We start from the raw sequence: 24,957 nt of genomic DNA, 5'->3' as shown, positions 1-24,957 counted from the left end.
CTGATTTGGCTTGTGGCTTCTCTAATTTATTTCTTATACAGCTACTGTAGTCATCTTCTAAAAACAGGCCACGGTGTTTTCTAGCTTAACATCCTTCATGCTCATTGTGGCATCCTGTTTTTGGTTTGTTTGTTTGTTTTTGGTAAATGACCACTCCTTATCCTGCCTTAAGTTAGCCTGTGTGGCTGGGCTCTAATCTCTCCCAGGTGAGAGCCTCCCCCTCCTACTCATCTCCACTGTATAGTCCACCTCACTGTCCTAGAACCACCTCAGTCAGAAGAAGAATTCTGCTGAAAGGTTGTGTTGATCCTCGTCTCTGTCTCAGTTCTCCTCATTATACAGGACTGGCTTCTGCTTATTTAAAAAAGTAAATTTTAAAATTAAACACACACATAGAAGGTATACAGTCCAGACAAAAGTTTAGAGATAACCCATGCCGTACCCGACCAGATGTGTTCCCTTGCGTTCCCTTTCAGAGTCCCACCCACAACTGACAGTACACCAACCACTGTTGGATGAGTGTCGCCATTTATATGTAGAACTATCTTACATATGGCTTTCCTACAGTATCACCTCTTTTCTCTCTGGCTTCAGAATAGTATCTGTGATGTGTATTCATGCTTTTGCATGTATCACTAACGATTTTTTCCCCCTTTTTTCCCCTTTTAAAGCCTGAAGTGGTGCTGTGGTTCAGGTGGCAGAGCTCTAGCCTTGAGAAAGCCTAAAGACAGTGCTCAGGCCCTGAGCTAAAAGCCCAGGACTGGAAAAATCTACAACAACAATGACAATAAAATGGCCACATACTCCCTAAAGTACTATGTCATTTTACAGCCCGTAACATTAAATGAGAATTCTGGTTGTTCACACTTTCAATAATACTGTTTTCAATCTCTTGATTTTTTTTTCTTCTATTCTGATGGGTCATAATGCTACTCCTTATGGTTTTAATTTGCATTTCCTGCCTACTAATGAGTTTGGAAACCTTTTCATATGCTTTCTGACCATTCATGTCTATTCCTTTGACTCTCTCTGATATGGCTGGGACTCTTCCCAAGTCCTTAATCTAGGTATTTATTGGGCTGTTTGTCTGGTTTATTTCAGAGCAGTAGTTCTTTCTATGTCCTGGGTACAAGTCCTTTGTAAGATATATGTTTGGAGAATGTTTTCTCCCATACTTTGGATTGCCCATTCATTTTCTTGATGATTGTCTTTTCATGTGCAGGAGATTTAAATTTTGATGAAGTCTAATTTATCAATTTTGGATTTTATAGCTATTGCTTTCTATGCCAGCCCTGAAAGGACTTTGATGACCCAAGATTACAGCTACATTTTATGTGATTTTTTTTTCCCTGATGAAGCTTTACTGTTTCAGGTTACTTTTATGTTTGTCTGTACATCCTGAATTGATTTTTATATACAGTATGAGTTAGGATTTGAACTTCATTTCTTCCTTGTGGTCATCTAATTGTACCTGCATAAATTGTTGGAAGAAGTTCCTTTTTAATTATGGTAAATCTATCTATCTATCTGTCTCTCTGTCTATCTGCCTACCTGCCTGCTTATCATCTATCTGTAACATTAAATTTGCCACATTAGTAATTTTTAAAATGCATATATTTCACTGTTATTGTAGAGGTTCTGCTGTTACATGAGTCAGGTAATGAGTACATTTCTCTTCGGATCATGTCACACCCCACATAGATGACTTTTAAGTATACAGCTCAGTAGCATTAATTACATTGCCTATGCGGATCAATGATTATTAATATCTAGTCCTAAAACATTTTATCATTTTTATAGCAGAAAGTCTGCCATCGTTAGGACACAAATCCCCATCCTTATACCTCTCAACTCAGGCCTGGTAACCTTTGATATAACTTAATCCTCTGTGATGTCCCACAATGGACATTTCATATGAGTTTCCCACTTATTTTATTTTTATAGCTTCCATCATTCCTGTACCATTGACCAGAATGCTGTTCCTTTTTATGGCTGGCTAATATTCCATTGCATATGTATGCATTTATATATGTACATATGTTCCCTGTTTGTTTACTCTGGGGTAAACATTGATATAAAACATCTGTTTTATTCTTACCCTTTTCCTTCTCTCTATAAGGTTTGTATCAATAGTTCTTTTTTTCATGTTTTTATTGCAATTAATAGAAGGGTTACATTATATTCACCAGATAGAAGATGCATTACTTCACATACATTGATACCCTTTCTCATGTCATGGTCCCCATTTCCTCCCCCACCCCCACCCCGCCGCTCATATTGTTTTCCTTCCTTCCCTATCCAATTTCAAATAACCAATCAAGCATATATATAATGTATCAGATAGCAAGGTGAAATACTGTAACAATATGAGATAACCAAGCACAGAAAAAGAGATGAGAGATAACATAGTAAATTAAGGACAACAATGTCTCATTATATGGCTTTTGTTTCTATATCCTAGAGGTCCTTTTATTTAGTGTTATACCATATGGCCTTATGTATCTGGGTTTTGTTCTATTGTAAATCTCTGCTAGAAGAGCCCAAGTTTTCTACTGATTATGACAGATGAGGGAAACCATTGAGCCTATGTTCCTTTGAGTCTGGCTTACTTCACTTAATATGATTTTTTCTAGTCTTTCCATTTCCTTATAAATGGGGTGATGTCATTCTTTCTGACAGCAGCATAGAATTCCATTGTGTATAAATACCACATCTTGTTGATCCACTCATCAACTGAGGGACATCTGGGTTGGTTCCATATCTTTGCTGTGGTAAATAGTGCTGCAGTGAACATGGTTGTGCTAGTGGATTTAGTATGTCCTTGTTTCTGGACAATGGGTAAATGCCAAGTAGTGGAATTGCTGGGTGATAAGGGAGCTCTATGTTTAGTCTTTTGAGGAACTGCCATACTGCTTTCCATAGTGGTTGAACAATTTTGCACTCCCACCAACAGTGTAGTAGTGTGGTATCAATAGTTCTACTCTCATTTCTTCTTTTAGTTTGTTAATGTCTCTTTATTTTTCTTTGTTGATCCAGCTAAAGGTTTGTCTGTTTTGCTGATCTTTTTTAAACATATCACATGTTTTCAGTGATATTTTCTCCTGTACTCCTGTTTTTACTTATTGTTACCCTTTTTTAGGGGGAGGAGGAGCTACTGGTCCTAGGCTTTGAACTCAGGACCTGGGTACTATTTCTGACCTTCTTTGTCATTCTTTGTCTACTACTTAAGCCACAGCTCCACTTCTGGCCAGTTTGTAGTTCATTGGAAATTAAAAGATTTTTACAGACTTTTCTTCCCAGACTGACTTTGAACCTCAATTCTCCTCAGATCCTCAGTCTCCTGAGTTGCTGGGATTACAGACATGAATCATTGGTGTCTGGCTTATGTCTACTTTTTACATTTTTCTTCCTTTTAGTTTTGGTTTTAGTTCTTATCCTTGTAGACTCTCACGCTGTACATTTAGGTTATGGCTACAGCACTTTCTTTTGCAGTGTGGGCAGTTATAACTTCAGAGCACTGCCTTGGTTTTCCATCAGTGATGGAGCATGTCATATTTGTATTCACATTTTTTTGTCTAAGTAATTTCCAGTTTCTCTCATGATTTGTCTATGGCCATGGCCATTTAAGAATGTGTTGTCTTATTCCCACATAAATGTGAATGCACTAGTTTTCTTGTTGTTATTAATTAAATTCTCTTTCTGTCATAGTCAGAGATTGCACTTTGTGATTTCAATATTTTCAAGTTTAACAGATTCTGCAAATCTGCTTATCAAACCTTGTTTTATAGCCTAACATGTGATCTGTCTTGGAGAGTTTTTCTTATGCACTTGAGACTAATGTGCTTTCTGCTGTTGAGTAATATCTTATATATACAATGGTGTGTGTATATATATATATATGATAGAGCATGTGTGTATATGTGTGCACATGTATGAACATATGCTTTTATGTGCGTACATGCTCGTGTGTGTGTGTGTGTTTGTATGCTCATGTTTAGGTGTGTGCTCATGTCTGCATTTCCATATGCATGCTCCAGTGTGTGTGAGTGTGTGTGTGTGTGTGTGTGTGTGTGTGTGTGTGTGTGTTGGGACCATTGAGTTTACATTGTTGTTTAACTATTTCTCTATTTTTATCTTTTTCTTAGATGATTATCTGTCACTGAAACAAAATTTCTCCTTCATTTTTGAAGGACAGTTGGTCAGATATGGAATTCTTCCTTCATCTGGGGCTCATGCTTGCAAACCCTAGCTACTCAGAGCCTGAGATCTAGAGGATCATTGTTCTTTGATCCAACTTAAAAACAAACAAACAAACAAGAAAACCTAGCAAGTAGACTGGTACATTGGTAGCAAGTAGATCACCAGCTGAGCAAGTGAGCTGAGCACAAGGCCCTGAGTGTTTTTTTTTTCCAATTGTATTTTATTGTTGGGGTGATATAAAGAGGGGTCACAGTTACATTCATCAGATAGTGGGTACATTATTTCTTGAACATTGATACCCCTTCCAATGTTTTTCTCCCAAGTTTCCCTCCTCCCACTCCCTCCCAATCATCTTGTTTTTCCTTCCCTTCCCTATTTTAAATAAACAAATAAATGTATATACAATATACCAGGCACCAAACAATAGCTTGATTTTTATGTTTGCTGTTCTCAACCTACTGTGTGAGGTTATTGCTCCCCCCGCTTTCTGTCTCTGTCTCTCTTTGTTTTGTTTCTCTCCTTATGTTTTATCTCATGTTGTCATTGTATCTGACTTTGGTACAAGGCCCTGAGTTTTAAGTCTTGATACCCACCAGACAAAACAAAACTCAAAAGCCCCAGAAGCAAAAATCCCCTTCTTCTTTGATTTTTTTTCCTTTCAATCCTTTCAATATGTGGCCCCTTGCCACTTGGCCTTGGCACTTCCTGGTGAGAAACGAATCATATCCCAGAACTCCTCCAGGCTGGTCCAAGGCCTCTGTGCTGGTGATGTGGCCTGTTTCCTGGTGGACCTTCCTTACATTTTTCTACGTGGCCTCCTGGATTTGTAGCCGTGTATCATCTTTCATCCCAGGTGGGAAGTTTGGAGCCAGCTCTTTCTTCAAATATCCTTTCTCCTCTCTCTCTTCCTCTCCTTCTGGAGCTCTTACAGTAAGTATATTGGTCGTGTGATGTCATCCTACACACCCTATACATCTGTCCAGTGTTGTGCAATCATTTCTCCGTCTGCGCCCAGACTAAAATCCCAATATACTCCCTGCCTGCCTTTATGTTCATCATTTTTGTGTCCCCCCTGCTTCCTTACATCCACTGATGAGCCCTTTCAATGCAATTCCCCATGCTATTTTCCAGAGTACTTAAAAATCTGTTCTGATGTTTGGGGTGGGGCGGTGTGGGGGGAGGTGCAGGGAGATGGAAGCTTGTTAACACTTTCCTTTTTGTCATTTTGTTTATGTCACTGCACTGAAACAAAATGTTCTTTGGCATCTTTTACTGAAAAGTTAATAGCCATAAAGTAGAAGTTATTTTTTGGACTTTATATCCAAGTGATTATTTTTGTCTGTTCTTCTGCTAACACCATACTTAGCTTGATTACTATCACTTCACAGAAAATCTTTAGGCCCTATAGTGTAAGTCATTCAATTTTGTTATTTTTAGAGACTACTTTTGCTTTTGGACAGGGGATCTTTGAATTCTCCTCCTTTTATTCTATAATTCTCTTTCTTTCTTTCTCCTCCTCCTCCTGCTCTTCCTCCTCCTCCTCCTCCTCCTCCTCCCCCTCCTCCCCTCCTCCCCCTCCTCCTCCTCCTCCTCCTCCTCCTCCTCCTCCTCCTCCTCCTCCTCCTCTTCTTCTTCTTCTTCTTCTTCTTCTTCTTCTTCTTCTTCTTCTTCTTCTTCTTCTTCTTCTTCTTCGTCTTCTTCTTCTTCCTCTTCTTCCTCTTCCTCTTCCTCTTCTTTTTGGTGGCTTGTGGGGCTTGAACTTGGAGCCTGGGCACTGTCCCTGGACTGTTTTGCTCTGGTTTTCTGGTGACTGGTTGGAGATGAGTCTCACCAGCTTTCTTGTTAGTTGACATCAAACAACAAATCTCAGTTCTTAGCCTCCTGAGTGGCTAGGACTATAGGCATGAGCTACTGGTATCTGGCTTATAATGATCTTATTATGTGTTGTATTTTACATACACAATTCCATTGTGCAGTGTTGTAATTTTTGACCTTCAGCTGTCAGATGTAAAGAACATAAGAAGAGGACAGATTTGTCATTTTTGTCCCTCCTCCTTTATTTTGGATGTACCATGTTTCTTTCCAGCATTACTTCCATGTGTCTGAAAAACTCTTTCAGAATGTTTTTTCAGAGAAGGTCTGCTGGCAGCAAATTTTCTTACCATTTCTATATCTAAAAATGTCTCCATGGTTTTTGTTAAGAAGTATCCATAGTCATCCAAATCCTTGTTTCTTTATAATAATGTAACACTGGCCTCTGGATGCTGCCAAGATTTCTGTCTTTGATTCTCCTCTCCCCTCCCCTCCCCTCCCCTCCCCTCTCCCCTCCCCTCCTCTCCCTTCCCTTCCCCCCACCTTGCTCCCTCCCTGCCTTCCTACCTTTCTGGTACTGGGGTTTGAACTTAAGCCTTAATGCTTGCTAGGCTTGAGCTGCGACTCTAGCCCCTTTTTCTCTGGCTATTTTTGAGATTGAGTCTCACTTTTTGCTCATTCCGGCCCGCAATAGTTATTATTTACACTCTAACATGGACGGTCGGTGTTCACTCCCATGCTCAGCATTTAGTGTTGAAATGGAACCTTACAAGCGTTCTACCTGTGCTGGCCTAGCAGAGCAATCCTCCAATCACAGCTTCCCAAGTAACGAGGATTGTTGACATGAGCCGACTTCAGTTTTTCAATTGTTTGGCTAGAAAGCATAGAGTTGTGGATGTGGTAATTTTATTGTCATTGTGATTAACTGAACTTATTGCGCCTAGATGTCAATTTGGAAGTTTTCAGCCGTGATTGTCTGTGGCTTTAAATTTTTCCCACTTGTTTCAAGCATGCTTACATGGTCTAATGGAACACCTTTATGCTGTTCCAGTCTTTGTCAGATAATTCACGTATGATGCCATCTCATGCTGGCATCTGTCAGTCGTCTTGACTAAGGGAGTTGAGTCTTGTCATGAGGGAGTTTGGGGTTGCTCTCTATCCCTGTTGAACACTATGTTTTGGAATGTGGCAGTGTCTTCACTCACATTGCAGAGGCCATATTGTTTTAGCAGGCAACCAACCTTCAGTCTCATTCTGAAGCTGAGACTTTCTGTGGGCTATTCAAAAGTTAGGTCAGCTTCCAAAGCTTTTGCCATGTTATTGACTCTCTCCTCTACCTATGTCCCCCCAACCGCCCCGGGCCCCCAGAGGCTAGTGTTGGTCTAGTTCTTCATTTCTCAGTTTTGATCAGTGGAGTAGGATTATATTTACTGGGTAAAGCTCTGTGGTAAACCCAAGAGTTAAAAACAATTTTATGAGGTTTCTTTATTTAGCTGTTCTCTCTCTCTCTCTCTCTCTCTCTCTCTCTCTCTCTCTCTCTCTCTCTCTCTCTCTCTCTCTCTCTCTCTCTCTCTCTCCCCTTCTATCCCTCTCTCCCTCCTCTCTCTCTCTCTCCTTCTACCCTTCCCCCTCCATTTTTTCCTCCCCTCCCCACCCTCCCCCCTCTCCCCAATCTTTTCTGAGTCTCTAGAACAAACCCCTTTTCATCCTCTGACCAGCAAGTTGGAGCTTTAATTAGACCATTCTGCTACATGTGACTGTAATTGCCCCAGCATCCAGACAGACCTGCATCCAGGAAAGATGAGAGGGGAAAAAATAAGGAACCAGTGGAATTTTCCTCTACCTTCTTCAGATTAAATCAGAGCCCTCAGTATACACTGACCACTAGAAGTTGCTCTCCTCCACTCCACTAAAAGACTTTTCTGGGTACTCTTTCCCTTTGAATTTTTTTCTTTTCAGCCCAGGGCTCACTTGTAGGTTTAGGGATTGTGTGTAGATTAGATCTGGGATGCTGGGAGAGAAAAGGATCTGGTGGGTTCACTGCTCATCCAGTGGTCTTGTGTGTCCTTGCCCTTTCCTAGTCTACTTGCTGCTGTTTCCAGAGTCCTCGGCCAGCTGCGTTCAAGGGGAACAGACAAGTGTGGGGTGTGCTCCCTCCAGCATTCCCCAGTGTGCCACTGCATGTATACCTTCTCCAGGTGGGGAAGTTTCTTCTTACCTTTTGAAATACAAGTACTTAAAACATAAATGCCCCTTGAAGCACTGTTTAAGTGGCAATGCACACCATTGTGTTTTTATTGTCATCCGCTGTGAGCTAGTTTCTCAGATTCCTTCGTGATCTCATCACGGACATCTGCGTAACTTTAAACTGTATTTGGCATATCGATGGTTTTCCTGAATATCTTATTATTGCTATATCTTTATTCTACTTAAAAAATCTCTAAGTTGCATTGCATTCTTTAAATAATAGCTTTAGCGGCACCATACCATTTAACAAAGCAGTTTATGAATGCAATGCATCTTGATATATATAATCCTCTTCAACCTTCACACCTCCCCTCCACTCACTCCTCCCACACTTTTCTTCATGTTGTAGTACATACGATGGGATCTTGACTGCATCCTCTACCTTCCTTCCCCCTTAATTCGTCTACCCTTCTCCCTTTTGTTTCATTCCTCTTCTCGCATGTACCCATTTTCTGCTGGTGATTTTTGTTGAGCTTTGACCTGGTCTTTCTAAATATTTATTTGAGCTTCCCATAACTTACTGCTCAAAGTATTTATATTCTATCTACCACAAATGAAGGGAAGCATACAACCTTTTTTCTCTGCGTCTGGCTTACTTCACTAGGAATAATTTTTTTTCCCAAGAATGATACAACATCATGATTTCTAATAGATGAGCAAGATTCCATTGTGCACTTGTACTGTATTTTCTTGCTCCGTTTGACCATTGAGGGGCATCTGAGCTGATGCCGTATCTTGGTTATGGCAAGTAGTGCTGCGATGAACATGGTTGTGAGGATGGCTTTAGTGTGACCTGTTTGTGTTCTATTTAATAAATGCCCAGGATCTACCCTGAACATCATAACCCAAGATATGATAAGGACACCTGCTCAGCTAGGTTCATCTCTGCACTATTCACAATAGCCAGGCGATGGAAACAATCCAGATGCCCTACTGCAGATGAATGGATACAGAAAATGTGGTATATATACACAATGGAATTCTACATAGCCAACAGACAAGATAAAATAATGGCATTTGCAGGGAAGTGGATGAATCTAGAGTGAATCATGTTGAGTGAGACAAGTCAAGACCTAAGGAACAAAAGGCACATGGTATCCTTAATATGTGGCTATTAAATCCAAAGAGTACAAGAGCGAGGACTCAGTATCTGCATACCCAAAGCTATGGACATGGTAATGGAAATATAAACATAACTATAAAAAAGTATTAAAAAGTATATAGGAGAATGAGGGGACTGAAGGAATGTACTGGAAGTGGTGAGTTTTTTTAAAGTACACTTTATGCACCTATGGAGTTACCACAAAAAAATCCCCTTATACTATTAAAAAAAATAAAAAAATAAATGCCCAGGAGTGGAATTTCTGGGTCATAGGGCAGTTTTATGTTTAGTTTTTGAAGACCTTCCATATTGCTTTCCAGAGTGGTTTACATCCCCACTAACAGTGTGATAGAGTTCCCTTTGGAACTCACTGGCATCTATTGTTTGTTTTCTTGAGTAGCCAATATAACTGGGGTGATATGGGATCTCAGTGTTGTTTTTATTTGTACTTTCTTTGTGGCCAGAGATGTTGAGCATTTCTTCATGTGTCTATTGGCCATTTTTACTTCTTCTGAGAAATCTTCCCTGTAAGCCATTAACCTATTTATTAATTGGATTGTCATTTCTTTGAGGGTATTTTTTTAGCTCTAAATATATTCTGGATATTAGGCCTTTATCTGATTTATAGCTTATAAAAGTCTCCCATTCTGTGGGGTTTCTATTTAGTTTATTAGCTATGTCCACTGCTGTGCAGAAACTTTTAATTTTGGTGCAACCCCATTTATCAAGGTTTTCTTTGATTTGTTGTGTTTCTGAGTTTTCACTTAGAAAGTTTCAATCTGTGCCTAGGAGCCCTCATGCTCTTTTTATCCCTTTCTGTAATAGTTTCATGGTTTCTGCTCTTACATGGAGGTCTGTGATGCATTTTTTTAATTGATCCTGGTGGCAAGATGATATATGAGGATCTAGTTTTGGTTTTCTGCATGTGGATATCCAGATTTGCCAGCACCATTTTCTGAAGAGGCTATCTTTCTTCTAAGCCTATGGTTTTGGTTCCCCTATTGCACACAGATGGGTATCAGCCTGTGGATTCATTTCCTGGTGTTCCATTCTGTTCCACTGGAATAGTGTAACTTGGTAGCATTTGCATATGTAAAAACTTTACAGAGACATTTGTGAAGGAATGCACCTTCTAGCTGGTGAATAATGTAATCCTTCTATTAATTAAAATAAAAATATAGGAAAAAATCTTTACAGAGCCTTACTATTTGGTCCAGTGCTTCTCTGCACGAACATTCCATGCAGCCCCCTGCATAAAAGCATGTACTTTTTCTGTCAAATGAAGTAAATGCATTTGGCAGTATAATTCAGATCCTTTAAAACTGTACTGATTTTTTTTAAGTGACTATCAAATACTGTGCAACAATTGTAATTATATATATATACATATTTCTTCCTTTATTAGTATCAGTTTCACCTTCTTGTACTTTGAAACTCTGTTATTAGGTGCCTATATATTTGTGTCTTAGTCCATTTTCTGCTGCAATGACAGAATACCATAGCCTTGGTAATTTATAAACAATACTAGTTTTGTTTTGTTGTTGTTGCTCATGATTCTAGAGGGTAAATAGTCTAAGAGCATGGTCCTGGCATTTGGCAAGGACTTCAAGTAGCAACAGAGAATGGCATAGAGAAGGTGACACCCCCAGGGGAGACAGAGAGAGCAGGCAAGTTCACCTTTATAATAAACCCACTCTCAGGATCACTGACCCATTCACTTGATGATGACATTTACCCATTCATGTATCCAAGGACCTTAAGACCTGTTTTAGCTCTTCTGCAGCCTGCTTGTCAATCCCTGATAACATTAAAGATTATATTATCAACACATACACTTTTGGGGGACCTGCTCAAACCATAGCAATTTGTGTTCATTATGTTTGAGAAAGTAGTGACACTTTAATCCTTTGATATTTTTTTAAAAAAGTCTTCAGTAATAACTCCTTTTCAAGTCTGTTTTGTCTGATATTTATATTGTCATTTCACCTTTCAAAAATGTTTTTAATTCAGGGGAAATTGTTCACCTTTAAAAAACTACTTTAAAACCATTTGTGTCTTTGTATAAATTTATAACTTACAGACAGAAGCTAGCTACAGCATTATTTTTTATTCCTTTCTAAAAATAGAGGGGGAGGGAAGAAGTAGCTTTTCCAAAATTCCTATGTATTTAATACTTTTCATGAATATGGGCTCATGTGATTTTATAGACTCATTTTAATAAAAAATTTTAATTGAAACATTCAAATGCAACTGCAATAAGGTTAAGAAATGCAAGTTTACAGTTGTAAAATAAATTCTGGAGATCTAATATGCAGCATAATGCCACCAGCTAACAGCCTTGATTGTATACTGTTAGTTTTCAAAGAGAGGTCTTCTGTAAGATCTTCTGACCACCAAAATAATAAGAACCGTAACAAAGGAGCAGGAGGAAACTTGAGGAGATTGTAGATCTGTTTATGAACTCAATAGTGGTGGTATTTATAAGTGTTCAGTTTCCTCCAAACTTGCCATGTTATAAACATTAAATATGTAATAGAGTTTTCTATGTCAAGTATACGTAGGTAAAGTGGGTTTATGAAAATTAAAGGAAAGAAGACAGAAGGAAGACAGAGAACAAACTCCCTCCTACTTTTTGACCAATGTTCCCCAATGGTAACATTTTGCAGAATTATAACATAAACATCACCGCCACGATGGTGACTGCGATACCATCCACTAACCTTATTTAGCTTTTCTGTTTCATTTATACTCAAGTGTGTGTGTGTGTGTGTGTGTGTGTGTGTGTGTGTGTGTGTGTGTGCGCGCGCACGCAAGCATGGTATGCATGCAAGTACATTCTATACACTTCCCCCCCACACCTTGGATTGTATCTTTCATCAGAGCCAAGCTACCACACCACTTCCCTTATTCTCTCTTTTGCTCCAGCCCAGGGTCCTTGCCACCACTGACAGATTTGTTTTCCATTTCTAATACTTTGCCTTGACCAAAATGTCACATTATGGAGTCATACGGTCTGTAGTTTCCATTGTTTGCTTTCTTCTCATATCAGGAGTCCCTACAGACCCATCCAAATTGTTGCCTGCATTATTTTTTTTTCTGGCATTCTGGGCATGTGCATTCCATGGGTGTGGGTATAACAATTCTTTAACCAGTCATCTACTGAAGGACATCTAAGCTGACTCCAATTTTTACTATTACAAATAAAAGTGCTAGGAACACTCATGTAGAGGCTTTTGTGTGATCATAAATTTTCATTTCTCTGGGATAAATGCCCAAGAGTGCTATTACTGGATTTATGGTAATTGAGTGTCTCATTTTTGGAGAAGCTGTCTCTATTTTTCCAGAGTGCCAGCGCCGTTTTACCTTCTCCATGGCAATGTATGGGCGACCCAGTTTCTTTCCATATATGCCAGCATTTTGTTCTCACTGTTTAAAAAATATTAAAATGAACTTTGCAACTTGGGGGGGAGGGAAACAGGAGGGAGGGGTAGCAGGGGAAAATGAGAGAGGGGTAACAATGTTTGGCAAGAATTGTACTCATTTCCTTATTTATGTAATGTCAACCCCTCTATGCATCATCTTTACAATAAAAGAGAAATGGATGACAAAGGAAAAGGAAAAAAATATTAGCCATTCTGATAGGTATTCAGTGATAATTTCATGTGGTTTTGATTTGCATCTGCCATGTTTAAGATCTCTTCACCTGTCATTTCCCACCAGGATATCCTCAGTGATGAACTACCTTCTCATGTCCATACCTGCTTTCTTACAGGGTCTTTTATTGGCATGTATGTATCAAATTTTTGTATAGAGGAAAGGATTTCATCATGACATGTCCACACCTGTATATAATGTGCTTTGATCACATTTGCCTCTCTGTTCCTTTTCTCTAATCTTTATGTTCATCCCTTTCCTTCCTCCTTCCACCTGAATTTCATTTTAATTTTTTGTAACTGTTGTATTTTTAAAATTCTTTCTATATTTCAGACAATAATAGTCTCCATGCAGGTAGGTGGTGATTGGCAAATATTCTCTTTTCTTACATTTTCATCTTTTCCACACAGGCTCCCACAGAGTGAAAGTTTAAAATTTTTATTTCAAAGATAAAAGAGATTCAAAGCCTTGATTTTTTTCTTTTATGGATCATGTTTTGGGTATTAAATATGAGAACTATTTCCCTAGCCCCAGACCCCAAAGGTTTTTGCTACAGTTTTCCATTCTACCTTGAGTAACTTTTTAAGATGTAAGTCACAGATTTTAATTAATTTTCTTGTCTAGTAAGGGCTAGAAAATCCAGCACTATTTCCTGCAAAGTCTGTCCTCTTCTGTCAAAGATATTTGCACTTTTGTTAAAAAAATAACAAAACCATTGACATATTTTCAAGGATCTACTACTGAATTCTCTTATCATTTCTGTATATCGATTTCTCTATTCTTTCACCAATATCACACTTTTTTGTTTAAATTACTTAGTCATTTAATGCTTAGTAATTTTTCCCACCCAGATTGTTTTTGCTGCTTTACCGCCCTATCATTTTAGAATAAAACTGTATTTATTTTAAAAAAGAAAGAAAACAAAGAACCACCTGTCAGGAATTTTTATAGGCATTCCAATGATCCTATGGAACAATCTGGGGAGCTATCTATTTCATGAACATAGTACATCTGTCCTTAACTTTTAAAGCAGTGTTGCATATTTTTTGTCATACAGATTCTGTATATGGCTTTCTATCTAATCATTTACTTAGGAGTTTTTATGAAAGATATTTACTTTTTAATTTTAATGTCTACATATATGCTCCCATGTGTCTACATTAGTATATAGAAATACAATTATATTGAATACAATCTTGTATTGTTGAATTTGGTTAGACTCATCTATTAATTCTAGAGGAGCTTGGGGTAGATTTTGACATAAAGTGTTCCTTCATGCCATCTGTAACCAGATTTGCTATATTTCTTCCTTTCCAGTTTGTATGCTTGCAATTTCTTTTTTCTTGCCTTGTTATCACTAGAATTTTTGGTTTTGTTCACTGAGTAGTGAGAGTTGGGATCTTAATATTTCACTATCAAATGGGATGCCAACTGTGGACTGATGGTTCTTTTCATCAAGCTGAAGTCATTTCCCCATTCCTATATTTCTGGAGATTTTCTTCATAAATGATGGTTGAACTATTTTTCAAGTGCTTTGTCTGAATTAATTGATATGATCCTCTGATTTTCTTTTGTTTTAGCTTATGAGTGACACCGAGTTACACTGATTGGGTTTTAAATCTCAAACCAATCTGATGTACCTGAAATTAGTCTGATTTGGTTATAGAGCACAGTGTTAATATAATTAGAATGTAATTATATTTATACATTGTGGTATTCAGTGTGCTAATGTCTCTTGTGTATTTTCATGTTTCAATCCATTTATTTATTCTCAATTTAGTCAAATTAACCTCATTTTAGTGCTCTCTCCTTCCCCATCCCTACTCCTTATTGTTCAATAGCTTTCTGGTGAGGTTTTCTGATGCCATCTTCATATATAGACACAGTGTGCTTTGATTTAATCCATCTTCCATCAGTTAATTTTGGTCAGTCATGGGGCTTGAACTCAGGGCCTGGATGCTGTCCCTGAGCTCTTCAGCTCAAGGCAGTGCTCTCACTTGAGCCACAGCACCACCACTTACTATTTTCTGGTGGTTAATTGGAGATAAGAGTCTCATGGACTTTAGTGCCCAGGCTCACTTTGAACTGTCATCCTCTGATCTTAGCCTCCTGAGTAGCTAGAATTACAGGCATGAGCCACTGGAGCCTTGCTCCTCAATCATTTTCTTTACCTCCTTTTCCTCACCCCATTCTCCAAACCCACAGTAATATATATATATATTATATTAAATATATATTTACCATGAGTAAAAATGTAGTATTTGGCATTTTGAGTTTGGTTTATCTTACTCATCTCAATGTCCCCAGCTCTATTTTCCTACAAATAAAATCATTTCGCTTTTATTAATGATGGAATAATATTTCATAGCAATATTCCAGTATATATGTGTGCCATAATTTGTGTATCAATTCATTAGTTATAAACCACCTTATAACTGCTTTTACAATATGTACAGATGTCTCTTGTAGTACACAGCTTCCGATATATGTCCAAGAGAGGTATGGGACGATTATAAGGTTAAGTCTCGTTTTGGGGGGAACCTCTGAACTGGTGTTCTGAGTGGGTACATTTGGTCACATTCTTGCCATCCGTGTCTGAGGGTTCCTTCCCCCTATGTCCTCACCAGCTTTTATTGTTGTTCCTTTGTGACAGCCATTCTGGCTTGGGTGGTATAAAGTCAGAGTTTTCTTCAGGTTTCCTTGTGGTAGTTTCAGATGCCATCTTACAATCTTGACCCATTTTGGAGTTGACTTTTGTACAGAGAGATAGGGGTCTAGTTTCAGTTTCCTGCACAGAGATAACCAGTTTTCTGAGCACCAGTTATTGAAGTGGTTGTTTTGTTTTCAGTGTTGCTTGACTTCTTTGTCAAAATCAGATGATTTCTTGTGTGATTTTTTTTAAAAAATAATCTTTAAGTAGAGCTCTGTGATTTTTATTTTGGTCTGACCTGGGGCTTGAATATGGGCCTGGACACTGTCCATGAGCTCTTCAACTCAAGGCTAGCACTCTACCACATTGAACCACAGTGCCACTTCCAGTTTTCTGGTGGTTAACTGGAAATAAGCATCTCACAGACTCATTCTTTGGGCTGGCTGATCCCCTGATCTTAGCCTTCTAAGTAGCTAAGATTACATGTGAGCCACCAGTGTCAGGCTGAGGTGTTTGATTTTATCTTTGAGTCTTCTATCCCACTGGCCTTCATGTTTGGGTTTTTAGTGCTAGGGCTATGCTTTCTGGTGACACCAGAACCTCTTAAATCTGATAAATGCTTTCAGCAGTTTAAAATAAACACTCAAGAAAAAAAATTAGTAGCTTTTCTATATCCCAACAAATTTTCTGAGAAAGAAATCAGGAAAACAATTCCACTCATAATAGCCTTGAAAAGCAAAATAGACTACCTAGGTATAAATTTAACAAAGAGCACTGAAGACACCCACAGTGAAAACTGGAAAATCTTCAAGAAAGCAATTAAAGAAGACACCACAAAATGGAAATGCCTACCTTGCTCATAGGTAAGCAAATCTAAGATCATGAAAATGCTCAAACTACTGAAAGTTTTCTACAGATGAAGTTCAATGCAATGCTCATCAAAACCTCAAAAATAGAAAAAAAATCCAAAAATGAATAAGGAAGCACCAAAGACCCCCATATAGCAAATGTAACCCTGTATAACAAAAGAACAACATGGGAGATATTACAAGACTGGACTTTAAATTTTGTTTAAATTTATGAGAGGCATTAGTCCAAGATGGCTTATACCATGTCCTCTAGTTTTTTTACATCAGAATAATATGGATCCTCTGAAATTAAGAGTTCTGTCCTTTTGTCATCTAATTCTATATTGCTTTCCATTACGAGTGTCACAGATGGCCAAAAATTTAGTAGTTAAAAAAAGAAGAAAGCAACAAATATTTACATTTCTGGGTGGAGGGAAGTCAGAGGACCACATCGGGATTTACTGAACTCAAATCAGGCTTTCACCAGAGCTATGTTCCTCGTGGACATCATTCTAGGAGCTTTCAGCAGCCCACCTGCATTTTTTGGCTCCATCCTCCACTTTTAAAGCCATCAGCTTGACATCTGAATATGATGCCAATTTATCCAGTCCAAACAACAAAAGGAGAATAGGTTGGAAGAAAAAGAACCAGAGCCCCAGACACCTGTGGAGAAATAGGAAACTGTCTAACATCTATGTCATTAATGTCCAGGAAAAAGAGGAGAAAGTCTTATTAGAAGAATACTGGTGACATGGTGGCTTAAAACCTTAAATGCGGCTAAGGACATAAACCTGTGGAATCCATACATTTCCTGAACCCCAATCTTGTAATCATGCTGAAACCACTTGTACAATCCAATAGATTGTCCCCGTCTCCACCATCTTAAAATGAATTTTTACTATGTGAAACAACATCTTCACAGGTCCTAGGGCCACTATTCTGACTATTCCCCTATTTTTTTCTGGATGGAAGAGATCGCAGAAAACTAGATTTTTTTTAAATTTTTTCTTTAAATGTTGCTCCAATTCTCTAGCGAAACCGTAAGGGCTTGGCTATTACCTCTTCAGGTTTTTATGGTTATGGATTCCATTTCCTTGATGGTTTCCAGACTATTCAGATGGTCAGTTTCATCTTGGTTGAGTTTGGGTGGAGTGTTGTTTTGGAAAGCCTTGATTCATTTCTTTTGAAGTTGTCAAATTTATGAGCATAAAGTCACCTCTGCGCATACAGTACGTAGTGCTCTATTATCTCCAAAAAAAATACAGTTGGTTCTGAGAGCAGTTATAGACTCACAGAAAACTTGAGAAAATGCACACTTTCCACCACTCCTGTTCTCTTGTTTCCATGGCTTCTCCACTACCTCCTGTGAGAGAGTGGGGCACCCGCTATCCTTGGGGGACCCACACTGACACATAATTGTCACTTAAATTCCATGATGTACATTAGGCTCCACTCCCCGCGTGGTACAGATTAATGGATAACGTGTTCCCACCACGAATTCCTTGCCTCAGAATCCTCAAGGCTCTTTCTGTTTTCCTCTTTTCTTCGCTTCCTTCTTCCCCTCCTCCTTCCTTTTTCTTTCTTCCTTCCACTGAGACTAGATATCTCTATCTAACCCAGGCTGGCCTCAAGTTTTCAATCCTCCTGTTTTAGCCTCTTGAGTATTAGGATTCTTGGAATGTGTTGGCCTGCCTCGTATTGTTCATGTGATTTTGATTTTCCCAGAACCTCCTAGCATTGGAACCATACAGTATGGAGATTTTTAAGCTGGACTTCTTTTGCTTAGTCATGTGCATTTATGTTTCATCCATGTCTTTTCATAGTTTGGCAGCTTATTTCTTTGTAGCCCTGAATAATAATCAATAGTAATATTGTCATGGGCTACAGATGCCTTATCCAGTCCACTGCAGAAGGACATTCTGTTGCTTCTTCATTTTGGCATGTATGAATAATGACAGTATAAACATTCTTGTATAGGCTTCTATGTTGATAGACTTTTTTAAAAATTGTCTGGCTTATCCTAGGGCTTGAATTCAGGGAGGGCTGAGGTGCTGTCCCTTAGCATTCTTGCTCAAGGCTGGTACTTTACTATGTGAGCCACACCTCCACTTTTGGTATTTTTGCTGGCTAATTGGAGATCAAAATTTCACAGACTTTCTTGCCCAAGCTAGCTTTGAACTGCAGTCCTCAGGTCTCAAGCCTTGTGAGAAGTTAGGATTATATGTGTGAGCCACCAGAACCCAATTCATGGGTGCGTGTTTTTACTTTTATTGGGTAGTAAATACTAAAGGAAGATGATGGTACATATGGTTAATTTTTGTAGGAAAATGCTGGATCATCTAAAAATGGTAGTGTCATGTTGGGTTCCTTTGAGCAGTGAAAGAGAGTTCCTGTTGCTCCATAACTACACTAGCATTTAGTGGTGTCAGGGTTTGAATGTTGGCCATCCTAATACATGCATTCTAGTGTCTCTTCTTGTGGGTGGTGCTACGTGGTTTTCCAAGACAAGGTCTCACTAAGAGGCCCAAGCTGGACTAAGAAAACCTAACCCAAGCTGGCCTGCAACTTCTGTTTAAGTTACCCTGGCAAGCCCCCTTGTTTGCTTTATTTTGCATTTTGTCTGATGCTATGAGATGTAGAGCATCATTTTTGTTTTTGTTGTTTTTGGTTAGTTGTGGAGCTTAAACTTAAGGCCTGGGTGCTGTCCCTGAGCTCTTTTGCTCAAGGCTAGTGCTAAAAGCACCACTTCTGGTTTTCTGCTGGTTATTGAGAGGTAAGAGTCCCATGGAAACTTTTCTTCCCTAAGCTGGTTTTGAAGTGTGATCTCCTGAGTAGATAGAATTACAGGCATGAGCCACCAGTCCACCAGTGCCCAGCTGAGAACATCCGTTTTTTTGTTGTTTTGTTTTTGTTTTTGTTTTGTCAGTCATGGATCTTGAACTCTGGGCCTGTGCCCTGTTCCTGAACTCCTCAGCTCAAGGCTAGTGCTCTACCACTTGAGCCACAACACCACTTCCAGTTTTCTGGTGGTTAATTGGAGATAAAGAGTCTCATGAACTTTTGTGCCTGGGCTGGTCTTGAACCATGATCCTCAGATCTCAGTCTCCTGAGAAGCTAGGATTACATGTGTGAGCCATTAGTGCCCGGCTTTAGAACATCTTTTCATATGCTTATTTTTTATCTGCATTACTTCTTTTGTGAGATGTCTATTCAAACCTTTGGCCTGTCTTTTAATTGGGTTGTTTATTTGTTCATTGTTGAGTTTTACAAGTGGTTTGTGTATTTTGAGTCATAGCCCTTTATCAGATATGTCTTTTGCAAATACTTTCTCAGCTGGTGGCTTCTCTTTTTATTCTCTTGACAGTATTGTTCACAGAATAGAAAAACATAAATTTAATACAGTCTGACTTATCAATTATTTCTTTCATGGCTGCTGTTTTCACACCGTATCTAAACAAAACAAAACAAAACAAAAAAACATTGCCAAGTGCTAGGTTGTCTAGATTGACATTTTACAATGAGGTTTATGATCCACCTTCAGTTAATGTTTGTGAAAGCTGTAAAGTCTGTCTCTACAGTCCTCTCTCTCTCTCTCTTTCTCTCTCTCTCTCTCTCTCTCTCTCTCTCTCTCTCTCTCTCTCTCTCTCTCATTCTCTCTCTCTCTCTTTTTCTCGGCATGTGGATGTCCAGATTTCCCAGCATTATTTGTTAGCAAAAACAGAATACAATCTTTTCCGCTGAATATGTTTTTAAAGGATGCCTTGTTGTATATTTATAATGAATTTGGATATATCTCTTTTTTTAGAGATTTCTCAGTCATTTTTTGGGTTACTATATATCATAGCTACATAATTTAGTGTATTTTTATCAACATTTGACCAATTGGAGTGAAGTGTGGAAACATACCTTCCAATTAGATCCCTTGAGCCTCCATTTTTATTTTCTTCTGTTTTGTTTTTTGATTCTGCAACTTGAACTTGGGACCTGGGCACTGTCCCTGAATTCATTCTTTCTTTTTCTTTTTTTTCTCACAGCTAGTGCTCTACCACTTTCAGCCGAAGCACCGCTTTCAATTTTCTGGTGGTTAATTGGAGCTAAGAGTCTCACAGTCTCTCCTGCCTGGGCTGGCTTTCCACTGTGATCCTCAAATCTCAGCCTCTTGTGTAGACAGGATTGCCATTGTGAACCACCAGTGACTGGGAATCCTCCATATTTGGGGGGAAGTTCTGGGGTTTAAACTCAAGTCCTTGTACTTGTTAGCCAGGCACTCTACTCACTTGTGTGTGTGGGGGGGTAGTACTGGGTTTGAGCTCAGGACTGTGCATTTTAGGCAAGTGTGCTAGTGCTTGAGCCATGCCCCATCCCTTTGCTTTTATTTTCGGGATAGGGTCTTGCTGGGTTTGTGTGTGTGTGTGTGTGTGTGTGTGTGTGTGTTCTGGTTCTCTTTTGCCTAGTCTGGCCTAGTGCTCCTGCTTATGTTTCCTGTGTAGCTGGGATGACAGATGCATGACCGTGCAATAAGCTTTTAATCCAAATCAGTCTGGATTATAGTCATAAACCACCACGCCTAACTCAAGATTCCTTTTTTAAAATGTCTTCGCTAAAGAACTTCTTCTTTGCAGTTTATATGCATAGATATGTTAGTGGCTACTTAGTTTTATTTAATATAAAAATGTGTTTATTTTCCCCTTAATTTCTGAGGCATAATCTTACCAGAGAGTGTAAGCTCATTGACAATTCTTTCTTTCACCTCAACTATTACTGTAATGTGTTACTTCCTCCTGGACTTCATAGTTTCAGATCAAGGATCTGCTGTCATTTGAACTGGTGTTCTCTCTTAGGGAATGTGTACTCTTCTCTTTGGCTGTATGCAAGACTCCCTAAAATGTACAAAAGTTTAATTCGGTGTGCCTCAGCATGGATTTCTTCTTGTTTATCCTGGCTGGGTTATAGGTTTTTGTCTTTAGCTAAACTTGGGGATTTTTCAACCAATATTTCTTTCAAACTTCTAGAACATTTTATCATATAAGCTCCCTATCATTCTAGAATTTGTTATTATACAAAAATACTGAAGTTCTGCTTCTGATCATTTCGTTTCTTTTCTTTTATTCTGGCACCAGGATTGAAACTCAAGACCTAGCATATGCTTGACTTACTTGCTCAACTGGTACTCTACAATCTGAGCTATACTTCCAGCCCAGCTTTTCACTAGATATTTTGGAGATGAACTCTTGAAAACTTTTCTATCCAAGTTGACTTCAAAATACAGTCCTCCAGATCTCAGCCTCCTGAGTCACTAGGATTATTGGTGTGAGCTACCAGCACGCAGTTACTGCGGTACCTTGAGCTTTCATTTTAGCTTGAAGGCACCACATTTAAATTTGGTGCACGAGCTTTGGCCTATCCTTGAGGATTATGGTCCTAATGGAAATTCAATTTCAGGGTCTTGCAGTGACACTTGGTCTATTTAACCCCATCGGGACTTCCACTGGTTCCTGCTGATGTTGTTTGAGAGGAAGCAAAGGATTTCCCAGATGTGAGGGAAGAACATGGGAGAAACCCTCTACTAGTGTCCTCCAAACATCTGGGTTTTCTTGGAGGAAGTGAGTAGATAGTGAGGCTTACTGGACCATGCCATGTTCTGTGAATGGGTCTCTTTCCCTAGTGCTGCTTGCCTACTGCAGGCATGTGGGCTTCCCACATATTCTCTCTGTGTGTCCTCTAGGAACTAACCACTAAGCTTGTCTCCACAAGTAGAACGGAGAGTCTCAAGCTCAGTAGGAAAAGGAGAGTACTTCCTCTGGTACAGTGATCTTCCTGTTAGAGATGTTCTCTCATTTGGTTTTATTTTACTTTTTTAAATTGTGCTATTCAGAGGAAAAATAAGCTGTCTGTTGTTGTAGACTGGAATTCAGGAAAAGCTACACTAAGGTGGGCTTCTTCTATCTTCTAACAGGTAACAGGCCAAGGGCAGGCCAACCACAACAAGATGTAATGGGTTATCTGTATCCAAAGACATCTTTGCTTCCCAATACTTTCCTGTTGGTGCTATTAAGTCTTGAACACAGGGCCTTGTGTTTGTAAGACACGAGACATGTCTCCAACACAACACTTCAATTCTTTATGTTGAATTTGGGTTGCATGCCCCACCATGGAACCTATAACCTGAGCTCAGAGTTAACCATAGGACATTGCAGCATCTTCCAGGTCCTTCCATGGCCCTGAAGATTTTTTTTTTACTAATATTTTAGAACATGCCTTGTAACCACCATGGCACTATCTTCCATCACCAACTGGCTAGGGCTGCATAGCACAGCTGCTCGGAAGAGCCCTGCCCTATGTGCAGCCTTGAAAAGCGGTCAGAATCCATGCTTATGGCTTCACAGTTGCTCGAGAGGTTTGAAGTTTGTTCAGAACTTTCCCTCATTTTCTTGCTTTTATCTGAGGATTCTGGTTCAACCAAGAACAGAAATACAGATGTTTTCAGGGGGGAAATGGGGATATGATTCTACACACACTTAAAAAAAAACAACTTTGTAAGGTGACCAAGGCTTTTAAAAATGAGATGAAATTCTTATCTGGCCCTCTCCACACTTTATATCTAATGCTCAAAGACCAAAGACAGTGTTTTCTCTGGGGTACAGGCTCATCATGAAGACATAAACATGAAAGCTGGTAAAGCAGTTCTGCTTGGTAGTTCAGACAGAGTGGTTCCCAGACCTCTTCTACTATGGCACATGATTCATTGACCCTTTACCCACGTGGCAAGGTCGGCGAGCGAGCAAGCAGACAGAGCTATTTAATTCTCACTATTCTGTTAGCAACTCTGTACTAGCCTGATATTCCCTATGGAGACTGAGATTCAGAAAGGTCAAATCACTTGCTCCAGATCACCTGATTGCTTCCTAAGTACATACAGTATTTTACTCCATGAATGGCATACTTCAAAGCGTGTGCTTGGTGCCTAGATGCAGCCCTAAGACCCTAATGTAGATATTTGGTTATATGTGGGAAAAGCAAGGAAGAAGATACACAGAGGGAGACAGGATGGTGAGCACAAACCGCAACAGGAACAATGGTCACAAGAGCAGATAGGCTTGTAGGCAGGGAATGAATGACATCATTTTACTTCGCATTGGGAAGTTTATAAACTTGGTAAAAACTGAGATACCTAGGAATTTAGTGACAAATAAAAAATTGTTTTGAAAATGATGTTGGGGGAAGGAAACCAGCAAAGTGATCAGCCATCTGGTGGTTTCTTTAAAAAAAAATTCAAGAGACTACTTCATGATACTTTCCTTCAGCCATAGAGTGGCACACCTGTTCTTCTCAGGAAGGAGCTGGGGTACATGGGGTCCAGCTATCTTCTGTGGATAGAAGTTCTGCTCAATTTTTATTTATTTATTTATTTTCCTCTCTTTTTTTGCATTTTTTATTGTAATTAGTAAAAGGGTTACATGATATTTGCCAGATAGAAGGTGCATTAATTCACATACATTGATACCCTTTCACATGTCTTGGTACCCATTTCCCTCCCCCCCCACACCCCCACCCGTCTTGGTTTTCCCCCCTTCCCTATCAAATTTCAAATAACCAAATACAAATAAATTCAATATATCAGATAACAAAGTGAGATACTATAACAATATGAGATAACCAAGGGACAGCAAAGGAGATGAGAGACAACATAGTACATTAAGGACAACAATCATTCATTATATGGCTTTTGTTTCAATATCCTGGAGGTCCTTTCAATTAGCTTCACATTATATGGCCTTATATATCAAGATTTTGCTCTATTGCAGATCTCTGCTGATTATGACAAATGAGGGAAACCATTGAGCCTAAGTTCCTTTGAGTCTGGCTTACTTCACTTAATTTTTCTAAGTCTTTCCATTTCCTAACAAATGGGGCGATGTCATTCTTTCTGACAGCAGCATAGAATTCCATTGTGTACAAATACCACAACTTGTTGATCCACTCATCAACTGAGGGACATCTAGGTTGGTTCCATATCTTTGCTATGGTAAATAGTGCTGCAGTGAACATTGTTGTGCTAGTGGATTTAGTATGTCCTTGTTTCTGGATGGTTGGGTAAATGCCAAGTAGTGGAATTGCTTGGTCATAGGGGAGTTCTATGTTTAGCCTTTTGAGGCACTGCCACACTGCTTTCCATAGTGGTTTAACGAGTTTGCACTCCCACCAACAGTGTAGTAGTGATCCCTCCTGGCCACATCCCCTCCAGCATCTGTTGTTATTCGTTTTCCTGATCCTGGCCATTCTAACTGGAGTGAGGTGGAATCTTAGAGTTGTTTTGATTTGCATTTCTTTTATGACCAGAGATGTGGAGCATTTCTTCATGTGTCTATAGGCCATTTTTGTTTCTTCTTCAGAGAAGACTCTCTTTAAGTCTTTGGCCCATTTTTTAATGGGATGGTTGTTAC

The sequence above is a fragment of the Megascapheus bottae genome, chromosome 6 (genome assembly GCF_031878675.1).
Source record: "Megascapheus bottae isolate mThoBot1 chromosome 6, mThoBot2.hap1, whole genome shotgun sequence".
Classification (NCBI taxonomy): domain Eukaryota; kingdom Metazoa; phylum Chordata; class Mammalia; order Rodentia; family Geomyidae; genus Megascapheus; species Megascapheus bottae.
The sequence above is the reverse complement of the archived record's forward strand: the minus strand, read 5'-3'. Positions refer to the sequence as shown.